The sequence below is a fragment of the Labrus bergylta genome, chromosome 3 (genome assembly GCF_963930695.1).
Source record: "Labrus bergylta chromosome 3, fLabBer1.1, whole genome shotgun sequence".
Lineage (NCBI taxonomy): Eukaryota > Metazoa > Chordata > Actinopteri > Labriformes > Labridae > Labrus > Labrus bergylta.
The window spans coordinates 19,853,560-19,868,439 of record NC_089197.1 but is presented as its reverse complement, the minus strand read 5'-3'; the positions used below and the strand labels follow the sequence as shown (position 1 = coordinate 19,868,439).

Genomic DNA, 14,880 nt, shown 5'->3' with positions numbered 1-14,880 from the left:
ATAGACTGTAGGCCTGCCACTGGATCTTTATCATTTATATCTGTTTATTTGGCACACCAAATTAACAACTGATTGTTCTATTAGGCTACTACTTTAATTCAAAAGAGACATAATGAATTTACAAAAAGGTAGGCCTATATTGAAGTTGGTAATGGTCACTCTTTGTCAACTAAGCTCGCGCTCACTGGGTGGGGTAGCTGCTCTCGTGCTGGCGGTGCATTTACGGACCAGACAACCGCAGTGGGCTCGTTATGTTTCATACTCGTTCCGGGGCTCCGCTGTCAGCCGCTTGTGCTCCATACGCTTTCCGTCGGCGAAACACACACTGAGTGATGCGCAACCAGCCCGCACCATCCCTCGCAAATCTCAAAAGGAGGTGACTTGATCAGCATATGACATTCTCCAGGTAAGAAATCGTTTATTCAAATGACGTTTCGAGACATTTTGTAAGAGATCAACATCGATTGTAGTAATAATCTCCCTCGAAGAAGAAGAGGAAGAAGAAGAGGAGCTGTGGATGGATGCTGAACTGCTTAGCGTGTTGATTTGTCCTCAGCATCAGTGTTAACACACAGGATGGTGAGCTTGGACCGAAAACGTTTCTTGTTTTAAAACTATATTGTTAATTACACTATTTCCGAGTCACTTCGGTTAAAGATAACAAATGTTTTAAGTCTATTCACGGTGTTACAATTGTGGGTGATTCATCGATGCGCAGTCTACGCCTAAAATTGTCGTTTGTAGTTTTATTGCCATAGGCCTTTGGTGTCTTATGAGTTGCGGAAGGTCATTAATTTTTAGATGTCCTCAATGGTTCAATTCTTTCCTGCATCATTTTTTATGAAACGGCACCTCAGGCATGCACGGTCCAATGGGGTGCCTTTGAAGAAATAGCATGCTCTACTCAAACATCTGATCTTTTTGTTTAACATTCAACCTTTTTTGATACAAACCATATAAGCTACCTCAAACTGGTTTGATATTTGAGTGACATATTCAGCAGAGTGCAAGTTACAAGATGAAGTTGAAAGCTGAGCGAGGTGCACTATACTAGCCCTTCAAGTTGTTTAAGACCTAAACAATGTGCCAGGGATTTGGGCTAGGTCTATTTAGTAGCCTATTTGCAGTCTATTGGTTTAATATTTGTGTATCCTTATGTGCCTGTAGTGCTCTGTACCACTCTGTGCCTGGCCACAGGGGAGGGCAGCTGCTGACAGGCGTTGTGTCTGGGTGTCATTGTTCAGCAGGGGAACGGACTCAAAGGGTCAGCTGTGCATCGTTTTCAGCATCTATCTTCATCCAGTCATGCAGAACGCATTTCATTAGCCACTGTCCTCGTCTATGATCTCTTCAGCCTTTCTGATTTACAGTACAATTTACAGTCTTTGTTAGTTTCTCTGAAAGACAGCGATGTTGTCAAATCACTGCAGTCCCACTGTGTAATAAAGTATCCGACACATTTAATAGGTCCATTTATGTGATGGGCTTTTCTAATATTCTGCAAGATTTCTGTCAATTTAAAGTACTTCCATAGGGGTCATATTTCAAATGGTTATACAAGACGCTTCTGTAGCCTCCTCTGATCATTTAACTAAATAAAAGTACAACACTGAAAAAACACATTTTTATTAATCTATATTAAAATGAAAGGTAAAAAATAAAAATAAAAGGTCAGTAGCTTTTTGATACTGATGAAAGACTGCCACGGTTCAAATCACCTTTGTACACATCTTTCAAAACAATAGTACCCAAACTAATTAGAAATCCAAAAACTTGCATTTTAGCCTTTGTTAATTATCCACTTATTTGTACATTATCTGTGTAGTATTGAATACAAAGAAACATCAAGTCATGGCTGACAAGTGACCACAGGAGAAAAGTTGATAAAATATTGAATACATTCTCTAAAAATGAAACAACACTGAGGCTGACAGAGATTTAAAAAAGGGGTTGTACTGTGGGGAGCAGAGAGCATAGAAAGAAGGGAGAACAATGACTTGTCACAGCTGAGGATGACCAGTGTTATAAAGGATGTGGGCATATATAAGAGAGAGTAATGCATGGCTATTAGAGGAATTGAAGGGGCCCTGGAGAGCCATGGTAAAAACTGTAATGTGTACGGTCTACCACAAAACATGTTGACTTGATGCTGTGTTGAAGTGGAGATACTAACTTTATATTTTCTCCTCCTCTTCACAACTTTTCTCTCCGTCCTCGTCCCTGCATGCCTTCCTGTGCACCTCTTGTCTCTGACGCTCCCTTGCTGTGTTTCACCATCTCCATATCTGAGATAGTTTGCTTTATATCGCACCTGCACTGAAGGACAAGCACCCACCCTGCAGCCTGGGATCTTATGCTGCAGGAGGAGAAACCTAAATTGGACTCAAGGGGAGGATACAGAAGAGGGCAACAACATCCAGCCCTGGTTCACAAATTCTGAAAGATAATATTTTGATGGAAATATACTGTATGATTAAACCATTTGCCTATCGGGTCAGTTTATCTATAAAAATGTTCTCTTTATAATTATAAAATGTAGGGAGAATACAAGTGTGGTGCAAGTACCACAGGGAAAACAGTTATCCATTATATCATAATATGGATGATATTTAAGCTATGGATGAGCAAAGGATTTAACTCGAGATATTTATGTTTTCTACTCTATTCATAACATTGATGTGGGTGAAGGTTTGTCCATTATTATGAAACCTGAAGCTATAGGGCTGCAGGCTGGGTGTTGATTTGTATTTTGCTTTAAATTGTTAGAAAGGCATTGAAGCAATGGAAATGATGACTTGCAGTATGATGAGGCATTTGTAAGACAAGTGGTGGCGTTACAGACAAATTAATAACTGTTGAAAAGCTTTGTGGGAGCAAATAGAGCGGACACATTTCTGTTCAACAGAGCATTTAGCAAGTAGAGGAGTGGCTGTGAACACTCTGTTCTGTGTTAACCTTCAAATGCTGAGGCATTACAGATTGGGGGGACTCATAGGCCACCATAGTGCTTATCTTGCACTCAATCCACTCAAAATGTGTTACTTTTTAGTGACAGCTTAAATTCCACTCGAAAAAGGAAGTGTGTAGAGATGGTCTAATGTATCATTTCAACATGCAGTGTTTCCCCTACCATTCGTTAGGAGTGGCGTCCCACCGCAAAATGTGACCACCTGCCACTCTTATAGAAAGGCATAAATTAAGACATTTATGAAATTTACCTAATTTATGTGCACTGGTTTTATCAAAGCAGGCCATGAACGTCATGTTTCACTGTCTAGTTCAGCCAATTGAATACATTTCCAAAATGCCGGTACAGTTTACAACTTCTCCTCCATCAAGAAATTAAATTTGCCTTTAGCTCAGATTTTTTAGACACAGACCCAGTGCTCTGATGTTTGTCTAAAGCTTAACAGACAGTCATATCTGTCCCAAACTGTGAATCAACTGCAATACTGAGTCACCAAGGTCTGCCTGGTGCACGTTTCTAACAGACAACACTCCTTTCTAAAAGTTTTCCCGTGAGTGTTTAAAGTTTTGTGATAAGCAGAGTGGAACTCTGGAGTCACATTTAAAATACTGACATAAAGAGATGTGGTTCCACATCTTTTTAGTTTCCTTCCTTCATTTATTTTGCTTCTGAATAAATGTATTGGGAAGGTTAAAGAAAAATAAGTGGTTTTTTTATATTGTACTGTCAAATTGAGGCTGTTAAAAACAAACAAAAAACATATTTTTCTAAAGGGTAAAAAAATCGATTGCGTTCTCGCTTCAAACAAACTGCTCCAGGGTTAAGATTGGAAGAGATCCAAGACCACCTCTTCTAGGCCGTCTCGGCTTGCTAGTTTTGTTCCACATCAGGGTGCAATCGCTGTGTTCACATATGTCCAAATGATTGTGCCAAGAAGGAAACGCCCCTGTTTTGGAACAACTTCTCCAAATGATCCAGGTGTGAAAGCACCTGAAGATATTACATCCAAACTGTTTGAACACAAATGTGAAAAATAACCCTGGCTTCAGTTCTAGTTAGATCACCAAATGACAGCTGTTATATTGTCCGAATGAGTTGTTCCATTATACAGCATCTGTGGAGGATTTATCTCGGGATGACGTCATCACTTCACTCAGTGTCTTTGCTGCTCAGCTTCCCAAACCAACTCTAAATCTTAAAAATGTGAATCCTACATATTTTTATTCATTTATTGATAAAAGTAGTTTTGAGTTTAACTCAATTTTTTTTTGTACAATTCCTTCTAACACTGAGCACATATTCTTATTTTGTGTATTTTATTTTGAAGAATTCAACCTAATGGTAGGTCATCCTTTCTCTGTTGACTCAGATCTGAATTTGGGATCAAATCTGATTTAATTTAATTTGAAATTCAGAGATGTGTACAGTCTCGGCAGAGGTCTTTGAGTGGATTCTCGTCCTCTTTGAATTCAGCCATGTCAAGAATAATCAAGAATAAAACACCGGTATAAACTTTGTGACGGCCAGCTGGAGTGCTCAACTGAGAACAAATTTAGTCGCTGACAGAAGCACTTCACTCTAAATGTACTGATTTGAAATATGCTGAATCCTCTTTCCTATTGGTTGTGTTTCATGAGGTAATTTGAAATGGCCCTGTAATCTCTGTACCCAGCCCATTGCCTTTAGTTCAGCCTCTTGCACGCACAGCATTGCTGGCTGCTCTGTTTGTTCATTAAGAACTTTCTGCTTTTGGTTTCAAGCTTGCCAGCAGCTTGTGTTTTGTTTTTCTTTCTTCTTCAGGGTGTATAGACAAATCACAATTATCTGTTCATCAAAACATTTGGTAAAATGTTGGGCTTTATTAGAGCTTATTAGTTATAGTTGCGAGGATAAATGACTCAACATCAGATAACTGACAATGATGTTACTCTTTAGAAATAAACACATTACGTTTTCTATTCAAATATGTTTCAACTGATTATGTCACAATATGAAACTTTGAGAATGTTGAATATTGTTATAATCTAGATACATTTAACATACTTTTTTTTTGAAGCCCTATCTCTGGGTAATTTCTGATCATGGTTTTCATTTTCTGCACAAAAAGATTCAAAATCCCAGGTCTGTAACATTTACAGTCACTTATCTGTAATAAATGCATGGATTTCCTGGAGAGAAAAGGTTCAGCCCTTGTTGTCCAACTCTTGACATTGTTCTAGTATCACACACATGAATATGACAGCCATATCACTGTTACTAAAGTTGTTTTGACAGGGCTGTCTCACTTGATTTTTTTCTGATCTGTGTTTCTGCCTCTGTTAGGCTGTTTTTATAAACCCTCTAAAGAATGCTTTGATATAGAAACAAAGCTATCACCTTTCATCCTGTGGAATCAAGCTGATGTGGTATAGTCTGACTTTGAGAGACTAAGCATTGGTCCAGCTGAAGTCTTGACTTTTGGCTTGGGGGTGTAACATTTAGTAATGTTTCAAACTAACAGGTAAAGAAAACGTGCAGAAATCCAGGACACATTCTGGTTATAGGGCTCTGTTAGACATTTCTTGATCCATTGTTTTTGACAGTTTTTGAACTGTTGTCTGGTTGTTATATCTTTCTCTGAGGAGACAGGAACTTGGGGAGCTCTGTGAACAGTTCAACCCTTTTAGATAGGGTGTAACATTACTTTAAATGTTTCTATTCAAAGACAAAGGAAAAGGGAAATAATATACCATCTGTGCCAGTGATAAAGTATTAATCTAACTTCCACTGCATGCATCAGCTGACTCTAATATGGCATGTTAGATTTTTTTGAAGCGTTTCCCTTTTATTGTCAGTAACAGCTCCCTGCTCCCCTCATCCTTCTGTAAAATCAATCAAACCCATGTGGTTGCTTTCCTTGACATTTTTTAACACATCAATGATCTGTACCTTAAAGTAATCAATATCCGAGCAATGGAGCAGTGGAGGCATGAAAAGTATTGTGAGAGATGTTCTGACATTCAGGAAAGTGTAAGGACGCTGGTCTGAGTGACGTGTGAAGGCTAATGCCACGCTAGCTTGATGTGGCACAGCTTGACTAAACGTGTCTGTTTGGAACCAAGGATGGGCATTTTAATTATATACACGAGTACTAGAATTACCTGATATATACTCAAGCACTCACTAATTATATATTGTTTAACCGTAACATTTTTACGGCGCCTGGTTAAAGCGTTTCTATCGCCAGACGGTGGATTTAGTACATCTGAAAGCTGTTTAAATTAAAAAAGAAGAACGCATTTGTGTCAGGTGACACAACTGAAGTGTTACAGACTATGAGATACGTTAAGAAGCTAGCTTAGCATCGCTTAACTTGAGAAATTATAGATTTTACTTATCATATTTAAAGATTGTTCCTTAACTTAAAATGAATGCAATTGCAAAGCTACATGTGTAGCCATGTTAATGGCAATTTCTATTGTGTTAGCATCAAGTTAAAAACTAACATGTACCACTACTTTATTTTCATACATCATAGTTAGGATACCGATGTTTGGTAACGTGGATCTGTGTGCTAATCACATGTGTTGTATCTGTTTGCTTTTTTAAAATTATGTAATCATCAGCTCCTCTGTACCACTTGGGCACATTAGTGCATTATTGAATGGTATTCTAATAATTGGCATTGACTGACGCTGCAGCAGAAAACAAGTAAGAGAAAGAAGTTATACCAGTACAAAGTGAGAGTCAAATAGAGCCACCATGCTGTGTGGAAAAGATGCATCAATCTCTTCTGACTTCCCCCTGACTAGAGAAACCTACTCGAGAAACATCATATTATCTTGACTGCTTATGTGTGTTTCTGAATTCTCTCTCACATGCAGTTACATAATCTTAACACAGCAAGCCTTGATTGATTTTTGCTGGGGGGGGTGTTTTGTTTGTGCTTCTTAGCTGTGATGCCAAATTTTTTTTAAATTTGACACGTTTGTTTTTATTTAACAGTGGAACAGTGGGTGTATTTAGGGGGCCGCTGCTGGGTCATGTTTGTCCGATTCTTAAGGGCCGAAAATGTCAGGTCAGAATTTTTGTCCTAATTTCATGCAGAGTATATTCTGTTGTGCTCTTTTTACATGAGAAAGAAGTCTGAGTAATATTGTTTAAACCACCAATGATTTGCTCCATGGTGTCCCCATAAATCAGTGAGATGATGCATGCACCTCACTTTCTGGCTTTAGCATGTTAATGAGCCCAAATCAGTTTTGCATTCTAAGACTAAATCAGGTCACATTGGACGGAAAGCAAGGAGGCTAAAAAGGGAGCTAGAGAAAGAAAGAAAGCCTTCTCCACAGTGCTTGATAAAAGACAAAACCCATTCATAGCTGCATTAATCATAGGGTGGCACTAAAGAATCGCTCTGAGGCGACATCCAGAGAGACAGAGAGAGAGAGAGAGCGAGAGAAGCATTGAAACAGTCTGATTCACAAACTGGCTCTGTCTGAATGACATCAGTCTGCTTTCCACAGTTGTTTCCTCTGTGATCTTTCTCAGTTCAATTGAAACATCTGATTTAACTTTGGTTTTTATTAACTTTTCTCTACAATGTAGTATATTTTTATTTCCTTGAAGTTTTAAACAACTTAACTCTTAATTAAAATAAAGATATAACTTAAAAAAACAGGAGTTCAAATTTCAATGATGATGATAATTTTTGATAGTGTTTGTGGTAAAGCTGCATTTATTAATTCAGAAATCAATGGTAGTCAAATGTACATCCTTAAGGTCACTAACTGACTCAAGGTAAGGTCTGAACATTGGCGGTCACTGAATATTCAAGAAGCTAACATTAAGTCTCAATGTGTTTGGCAGCTGTTGCTCACAAGGTAGAACTGTTACCTAACAACACAGGGTTTAAACGAAACATATTCATACAAATGAAGAAAAATGCCACGAATAAACAGTCTCATACTTTATCTGCTGACGTTTATGATGTATGCTGTTATTTATTTTGATTGTCTGTTTGTTTGGATAAGTCCTAGCACACAGTTAGCATTGTTAAGGTCATGCCTACTGTATGTATTCTTGTGTTTGTACCTGTTCCTGTATGCATGGCCTAAATGTATCCATGTACCTCCTTCTCTGTTGTGAGTCATAGGATTGTTCCTCCGCCTGGGAGCTATGCTGTCACTTATGACATTACTTATGCTTAAGATGCATTCACCAAGCCAGCTCATTAGCTAGCACATTTGTTTGAGGAGCAGCATGATATTAGCATATAGATGTGCAGAGAGCCTCACCTGCTGCTGTCATTGTGGGGCTGTGCAGACAGATTCACATCTGGTGAATGTCTTTTCTCGATAGTGAGAGATTGCTTCAGTTCAAAGTAACAATGTCAACTATAGATGCAGAGGTAAATGTATTTCCATATAAAATGCAGCGTGCTGTTGTTGTTGTTGAAGCATGGCAAATGTGAGTCAGGCTGAATCTCGAATTGCTTTGGGGCGCCAGTCTCTGACTCATTATTGCTATAGCCAGACAAGTTTGTTGATTGACAGCACAGATGAGTGTTCATCATTCGTGTGATAAAGTTAATAGGAGAGACACCAGATGGTTGTTTTAGCTTCTGTGCGAGACTTGCTTAGAGATACTCGAAAATAGAAAGAAAGGGCGAAAAAGTGCAAGAATTCCTTCGTCAACTTTTTCTCTGGCTTAATTAAAGCAGAAATGTTTGTGTGCTATGGTAATGAGCGATTTTCTCAGGGATCTATTTTCTTAAGGGGTTAAGTACCAGACTCAAAGATATTGTCAGTTGAATAAGACTGGGATGTAATGTTATCCAAGTTCAACAACATACTTTTTATGACAGTCCCACATAGAGATTGTCATATTTTCAAGTTATGCCACATTTATTTTTTACTTTCATTTACTGGAAAAACCTATTTGAGTCAGCTAGTTATGTAGTAGCTAGGCTGGCAGTACCCGAAACCTTACTGAAGAGCAACAATTTCACAGGGATTTAGTTTTACCAAAACAACGTTATCTTGGGTTTTAACTGGTTCTAATAACTGGGTATGATTTTTATTTTTTTGGACAGCCTGAGATCAGCAGTAAATGTTGCGATGACAAAAAAGTTGAGTTGTAGAGGTTATTTCAGATTGTGTTACTAATGTAACATAACATTTCACTTGTGTAGATTATGAATAGTAGTTCCAGTCTAACTTATATTCCTTTTTAGGTTTGTGATGTAACCTCAGATGACTAAAAGTGACCATTGGTTTCCACGTATCGGTTTTGATTTGACTTGTGTTTTTTTTATTTTTTTTTATTGAGCAATATTATTTGATTTTCATTTGATGTAACTTGGATATCTCTGCCTCCATAGAAAATATCTTCTCATGCTTTGGACAGCACGCTAGTACCATCTAGAGAAAGGGTGGTAAGTTTGGTTTGAGGAGACTGCATGAGGAAGTAGGTCTGACATGTAGCCATCCCTCTGTGCTGTCTGTTTGATCTGTGTGTTCATCTCAGAACCTCAAAAACACATCAAAAACCAGACACAGCAGAGAGCTTTGTATCGCCGTACCACATTTTTCCAGCCATTGCTGTTACTGACTGAACTCACAGGTTACGTCACTTGTAGCAGGAAAGATCATGCAACATTAAGCAGTGTCAAAGAGCAGCTTTAGAGGATGTACCATCTATTTCTGGGTCTGTTCTGTTGTTTTCTGATCTCTTATTAATCCATCTCTTATTTAGTTAAATATTGATTGGGTACTCAAAAAAAATTAACAAAAAAAACAAAATAATAATGTAAGGAGGCTGTAGTCCTCCAAGTGGGCGGCCAAGGTTCGAATCCAACCTGTGACTCTTTCCCACATGTCATTCCTCACTCTCTCTCTCCCTGAATTTGGACTCTATCCACTTTCCTATCTCTCCAATAAAGGCACAAAATGCACCAAAAAAATCTAAATTAGACTTGCTATGAGTAGACCTCCCCCAAGTCAATTCTTTGTATGGAAAACAGAAATGTTTCTTCTTAAAAAAGCCAGCAGACTTAAAAACAACACACCCTTTTCAAGGTTACACACCCACACATTACTGACAGTTAAAGATAAAGATAAAGATAAACTTTATTGATCCCCCGTGGGGGGAAATTTGTGCACAGTTACATCAGTGTTAAGAAAATAGTTCTTTTATAAGTCCGTGTATGTAAAGAGTTGTAAATCAATTTAGGTGTGATAGAAGCTTGGAATCAGATGTTTTATTCTGAGCTTAATCAATTATAAACTCATTGAGCAGGGATTGTGCCTTTAGGGCGTAAATTTACTTTACAATGCAGAGGAAACAATATCGACTTGTTGTCTTAAACATCAACCACACAGAATTAGGCTGCATACATTACGTTTCTAAATAAAGACTTTCACTTTCTTACATTTTACATGCATATTCAGACAACTTCTCAGACTCAGATGTAGTTTCTGTGAAGCGCAGTACACAAACAGACAATAGTAGACATATTGTACACTGTATTCAATTAATTGCAGACGCACTGCATCAAAGACTTTCTCCTATCTTGTGATCCAGGTTCTGAAGGCATTTCAGAAGTTCAAAATAAAGGTTCCACACCTCAGCAATAAGTTGAGGTCGCCTTTGGTGCCTTTGGTGTTGCCTGCTGAAATTGGAGCGGTCCGTTCTGACCTCTTAAGCCTGGCTCACACTGTGCGATTTTTTCCCCCGATTGTATAAAAGTCGGGGTGGCATTTCAGCTCACACTGTACGACTGAATCGTTTACGACACCCGACCAGAGATTGAGATTGACGTGCTCAAACTGTACGAGTGAAATCGGGACGGAACGTTGACAATTGTTAATAAAGTTTCATTTGAAAACTCGAATGGACGACGGTTGGTGAAAGAGAAGGAAGTGGAACTTGTTGTAGGATATAGACAAGTTGATACAATTGTAGATATATGGATACAAGTTTCAGATAAGCGCTGCACTGATGATCTGTACAGAAAAGTAAAAAAAAACAAAAGACACCGGGTTGCGTCCTGTCGCTGGTCACCATGACTACAGTCCTCCCTTGTCTCTCGTGATTATATTGTAGTCACACACAACTTCTGCCGGAACCTTTGGTGACGTAAACGTCAAGATTTTAAATTCTAAATATCAAACTTCTTAGAAATAAATCGGGGCGTCACCGACGGTCGCCGGGCAGATTGGGGACGTTAAGATTGGATCGTTGTACCACTCACACTACAAGATAATCTGAGCAGATAATCGGGTCCAAGCAGTCTTGAGTCGGGAGCAACCCTGCGATTGTCGGTAAGGAAGAATCGAAGCTCAAATCGGCCCGATTATCCTGCAGTGTGAGCCAGGCTTTAGTCTCAGGTGAGCTGAGTTCAGTCCAGGAATACTAATGAGAGAACAAAAAGAGGTGGGTTCTTAAACTAAATACAAAATAAATTGAAAATACAATGATGAGGATTTGTGGCTGTTAACAGTATTACTTAAAAATAAGCTCTTATGTACACGATATAGTGCCCCATATTATTTGCAGATACTGAAAGAGTATTATGGGAATAATACCCAAGTTGCATTGTATGTGTTTTGTTTTCCTTTCACACTTAAAGCTAAACAGCACCATGTGTAGAGCTGCAGGTAAGGACACCCCATCTGGACTGTTTACAACCAGCAGCTTGTTTATCTCTTCTGAGCCTTCTAGCCATCTCATTTCATCCTCTGTTCCATCTCTGGGTGCCTTAGGTCTGTAATTCAGAGAGGGAGCTTAGTTATTGCTTTGGGACAGGAGGTCAAGACAGCATGGCAGTGAGTAACCTTGTAAAAATGTTGACAGGGTGTAAAATGCCAGAGAACAGCTTATGCAGGGTTTTAGAGTGAACAGGGTACTGTAAGCCTCCGCCTGTCATGACAGAGGAGGGTGGGAGGGTGGAGATCAATGTTCATAGATTTCCTGCAGGTGAAGTGTAGGCGTGCACAAAAGTGTGTTGTGTATCTGTCAGTTAGGTTATGGGTGTATTTGTTTGTGTGCACACATGTATGTATAGTGATTTCGACCAAAAAGCCTTTTCATGTGTAAGCTTCAGTCCTTGTTATCTTGCATTATAATTTTTTTAATCTATTCTAAGCAGATAATTGGTACACCAGTGCACCAAGTTTTATGTTTAAGAGTTTTGACTTCCGTTTTTATTTTCTTCTTTTTTTGATACACTGAAGGGTGTTTGAATCATTTGGCGATCTCCGCTGTTGAAAAATGAAGAAAATGCGGAACTGGGAAAAATAAACTGCAGTTCCTTGAGTGTCCACTTAAGACTGGCTGCAAAAGCACCAAAAGGCACATACACACCAATTCTCCAACAGAAATAAACATGTTTACATCCTGGTTCAAAGCTGATTTGTTCTTAATAGCTCATTTCTTGATTGGCACACACTGTGCAGGGGGTGACTTTATCGTTAACACATCTGTTTTGATTTCATGAAGGGTAAGTTATTCATAATAAGGAGTGCAACTGATCTGACTGACGGGCAGGCCAGCGTAGCTGTTTGTCAGGAGGTCAAAGGCCCGCTCCAACTCTTTGTTTGTTATTAGGTTCATAGAAAGTTACTTTGAGACAGCATTTCCAATATGGTGACCACCACCGATGGGCTTCAGAAGTCCACTTCAGAAAGCAATGTGTGAATAGCTCCATGTTTACATACAGTCTATGCTGTGAAAGTTTGACATAACACGGCTGGGGAAAGGTTTGTTAAATTTCTCTTTTTTTAGTCATTTAAATTAATGACCTTGCACTGCTAGTCTCTAAGTTCAATGGTTGCGGCCAACAATTAGAGCGCAGTACAGCGGCTCTTGAATACTGATTAGTCAGCAATAATCTATGCCATTGGTAGCGGAATAATGACGGCCAGAAAAGGAAGCAATGTTAGCAGTTATGAATAAAAATTGTGAACTCTGTATCAGGACATAGGGAAATAAATAAAGGAAACAATTAAAGATAGGAAGAAAAGCAATAAGACAGGGAAAAGCAATAAAGAGAGAATGAATAAATAATAAAGAAGTGATAGAAGAGCAGCAATATATTCAGAATCAAATATACACATGAACTGTAGAGCAAAGGCAGCATGATCCGTCAATTAACCAGTCAGAAGTTATTCATGTGAGCACTGTTGATTTGATTTTAGCCATTGTTTTGTTAACTTCATGGTAAAAAAAAAAAGATGGTGCTGGAAACTGGGCCAAACATCCGCCTTAGATGCCTAGATTGCAGCAGACTCGAGTATCTTCTTTCTAAATATGTTTTTGGACGGGTTGTCGCAATTGTGATCTGCTGAGTGTTTTGTCTCTGTATAGCTGCAGTGTGCTGCAGCGTGAGTTGGACCTGTGGGACCAATTCAAGCCTCTGGGCATTGTGCAGGAGGGGAGCCAATGTGAGCTACAGCAGTGGTTAGATGGGAGATATACTGTCATTGTAACTCCTTTGAAAAATGTTAGTGTGCCTTTTAATTTAAGGCAAAAATCTTTTCACACCACACAATGTTTTAAGATTGACCTCTCATACGAAATAGAAGATTTGGTCCTACCCAAGAATATCCATTTGTTAATAAGTTAATATTGTTATTTGAATTAGATATAATATTGTTTTGTTAGACAACAAATTACTAAAGACAGAAGCACCAAAGTTACAGTTGTCTGTACTCTAATTTTATCGTTGTATTATGCATCTTCTTTGTCTTCCTCTCTAACTTTGTACTCCCCTGACAGGGATTCAGCAAGACTTGATCAGCAGCTTCTAAAAGACCATTTAGTTCCTCTTTTAATTCCCCTTCTCCAACTTGTGGCAAGATAAACATCTCTGCCAAGGAGTCAACATCATAAGATAGTTTTTAGGTCAAGACAAAGGTTTTAAAGCACATTTTTAATATGTCACAGAAATCTTTCCAAGTGGCATTGTAATAGTATGGCAGGTAAACTGTTCTGTTATTGGGCACTATATTTGCCACAGTGTGAGAGTTTCAGAGTAAAAATTCAGAAAATGCCTCAGTATCACAGTACATGATAATACGTCATTCATTTTTTACATTTGTTTCATTTACAAGAATAAATACAAATCTTTTATGGTTGAGGTAATGGCAATGCTTCATTATAACTTTACAAAATAGTGTGTCCTGATATGGTACAATTTAATATTTTTATTTAACATTTATATAAGGTATAACTCAATTTAAACCAACTTGAGGCTTTGGTTCGTTCAAAACCACAGATAAGCAAATCTACTCATTGGTTACTTCTATGTTTTTGGTGCTGCAACACTGTTTGGCATTTGGCATCTTAAACCTTCCTCTTTCTACCCCCTCCTTACTTCACCACTTGGCCCCACTGGCTGTAGTAAAAGAGCTATTATACTGAAACCAACAGTATGCTGCTGGTGGGATACCTGTTTGAGCTGATCTCACCGCTGTGAGGGGACAGCAACTTGAGGCTGTCACAGGGGGGCTCAGGTTGTGAGGATAGGATGTGACATGTGTCCCGGGCTTTGTGGCAGATGGTAAAAAGAAAAAGCTGTAAGGGAGAATAAAGCTCAGCTAAAGTAGCCGATTCATGTGAGTTGCTCCAACTCCTGCCCTAAAATATTTTCTGGGCCAGTCACTCTGGAGTAGCCACACTTCTGTCTCAAACAATGCACCCCTTGTTTATTTGTTTGACTATATTATTGCAAGTTATATACAAAAAGTTTAAATACTGCTGTAATTAACATATTGTTTAAGCCTTTGCTATACTAACCTTTAACTTTCCTTTAATTTCCTTTACTTCATGTTCCTTTATTATTTTCATATTATATTCCATTAGTCAACATAATATCCAGAACTTTTTATATAATTCTTGTATAAAGATTTAATTTATTAAATTATGGCTAA

At 38.4% G+C, this 14,880-nt stretch overlaps 1 protein-coding gene across 4 annotated transcripts in view; it reads left to right on the top strand.

Moving 5' to 3' along the window:
* Positions 1 to 261: 261 nt before the first annotated feature.
* apba2b (amyloid beta (A4) precursor protein-binding, family A, member 2b) overlaps positions 262 to 14,880 on the top strand; it is a 55,320-nt gene continuing 40,701 nt past the window's right edge. For 2 of the 4 annotated variants that reach the window (XM_029277085.2, XM_065952891.1), the window contains exon 1: positions 262 to 406. The gene's annotated coding sequence lies outside the window, so the exon portion shown is untranslated. Of the gene's footprint in view, positions 407 to 434; positions 580 to 14,880 lie in introns of those variants that run through there. The other 2 variants (XM_065952895.1, XM_065952892.1) reach the window with 2 other exon arrangements.